We start from the raw sequence: 2,517 nt of genomic DNA on the forward strand, positions 1-2,517 counted from the left end.
TGTGAACTGATGATGAGATCTGATGAGAGACAGGTGATGCACTTGATGAGTCCGGGCAAAGGATTATGGGAAATGGAGTCCTGAGTGAATGGCAAGGTACAGAATGGAGTGCCCTCTAGAGGAGCTCATGGGCACTCCAGCTGGAGATCATGACAGTAGAGTAGTGCTTATTGTTTGTCATTTCTTCGATCACAAATGCAGACATGGTTTTATGTTTACACGGCGCAATATGCAACGCAAAGCATAAAAACACAGTATAAGTCATTACAATCAGTAATTATGTCCCCACTGGATGCAACAAATGCCTCGTTTGTAATGGGTTTTATTGGTTTTGTCTCGTCACGCCGGACACATGGAAATCACAGACTTTATGATGGAAACACAGTATGGTAAGGGGCGTAACATTTCTGTCACACGCTTGAGGTATTCGGCCTATCACAATGCACTGGATAGCTGGCCAATCAGAGCACTCCTCGCTTTTCAGACCGATGAGCTTTGTAAAAATCGATGCCTTTCAGAAAGGCGGGGCATAGAGGAGAAACAATAATGTACATTATGTGGAAAATAATGTGTGTTTTAAACCTTAAACCGCATAAACACATTGCATTACACCAAATAATGTTCTTTTTAGCAGCATCATATGACCCCTTTAACATGGCTGATATCTTATTTTGTGAGGTCAATCACCCAACATTCAAAATATATTTAGGTCAAAATTGAAGACAGTTACTTGAAATTGATTGTTGAAATTGTTTGGATTACAGTTTTAACATTAACTTATAAACTTATTTGTGATGCATATTTGTCAGTCAGAAATAAAAGAGTTCAGTTTTTTGCACTCAAAAAAAAATTAATTAGTTAAAATTCTTATGTTTAAAACAATTAATTTATTAGTACTATTACAGAAATCTGACCTGTTTCATGTGTGACCAACAAATATGCATTACATTAAGTTTATTAGTTTGTTAAAACTGTATAATCCAAATGGATTGTAATTTTATATGCAATTCAAATACATATATCTGTGCAATTTTATTCAAATTTGATTGGTTTTCATTGTTTTGTTAGTTCATGTAACCAAAAGACATAATAATCATTGTAGCTTGTGCTTTTCTAATCATTTGTAGAACAATACTGAGTTCCCTTTCAGTCGGTCACTATGAGTCACATTGGTGACCGAGGAATTGGGATCTTGCTTAGCGAGACCAATCCACTTCGAGTGTAAACTAAGCGAGCCAATATACATTGGCATGCAATGACTGCATCCAGCTGCCGCTGATCACAGCGTGAGCATGAAAAGGCAGCCGGTGCAACGCATAGCAGCTTTTCGCTTCGGAGCCGAGCAACAACATTGTTCTGTTCCTACCAAACTGCTTCATGTGTGACGAGTCTAGCGCGCACTTGGGAGATTTTTGTGTTGACGGACGGTGCTTCAGGGGTGGTGTCTGGGCATTAAACAGGTTGAGGTGGCATTCGCAGAGGAGTCATGTTCCCATTGCGATTGCATTGCACCCATCCAGGCCCCCGTCAAACCTGGCAGTGAGCGAAAGAGCAAGAGGCCCCGGGATGGGTGACCCAGAAAGGGAGGAAGCTGCTCTTTGGGGGATGATGAAGGCACCTCTCCCTCCCCCGGAGGAGGGCCGGATGGAGAATCTGGAAAATCTCAATGAGAGAGCGGTTTTCTCTGTCCCTGGGTCCCAGGAGGGCACGGAGAGTCACGGACGGACCAGCACCGGACCACACTCATCCTCCTCCATCGCCAGTAGGCAGTAGCGGGTAGCTCGAGAGCGTCAACAAAGGCCCTACTCATGCACCCTCTACCAAACTGTGGAACCAGGTAAGCATGGCACCGCACACTCAGACCCCTCTTCGGTCTGCTCACAAGTCGCCTGAGTTGAGTCCCTGCGTTCCACCTCGCTGCCCCACTGCGGGTACGGCGGTGGTTCCGCTGGTCCCGTTTGCACAGTATCTGGGTGCCTGGCTAGTGCTACCCAACCCATCTCGTTGGCTTCTGCGGACCATCGGCCTCAGCTAAGCAATTCAGCTCACCCGGCATCCCCCCAAGTTCAGAGGCATCTGCTTCACAACAGTGAAGGCGGCCGATGCTCCTGTCTTGCGTGCGGAGGTCGCAGTCCTACTGGAGAAGGATGCGATAGGGCATGTCCCTCCAGCCGATATGAATACAGTGTTTTACAGCCCTTACTTCATTGTACCCAAGAAAGGCGGTGGGTTACGTCCAATCTTGCATCAGCGTGTCTTGAACCGGGCCCTTCGCCAGTTACCGTTCAAGATGTTGACGCAGAAACACATCTTTGGGTGCATCCGTCCCCGAGATTGGTTTGCAGTGATCGACCTGAAGGATGCGTACTTTCATGTGTCGATCCTTCCGTGCCACAGACCATTTCTGCGGTTCGCGTTCAAAAGGACGAGCATATCAGTACGAGGTCCTGCCCTCCGGGCTGTCCCAGTCGGCCCGTGTCTTCACAGAAGTTGCGGAGGCAGCCCTTGTTCCCCTGA

This window comes from Sinocyclocheilus grahami, unplaced genomic scaffold (genome assembly GCF_001515645.1).
Source record: "Sinocyclocheilus grahami isolate Dianchi unplaced genomic scaffold, SAMN03320097.WGS_v1.1 scaffold1549.1, whole genome shotgun sequence".
Classification (NCBI taxonomy): domain Eukaryota; kingdom Metazoa; phylum Chordata; class Actinopteri; order Cypriniformes; family Cyprinidae; genus Sinocyclocheilus; species Sinocyclocheilus grahami.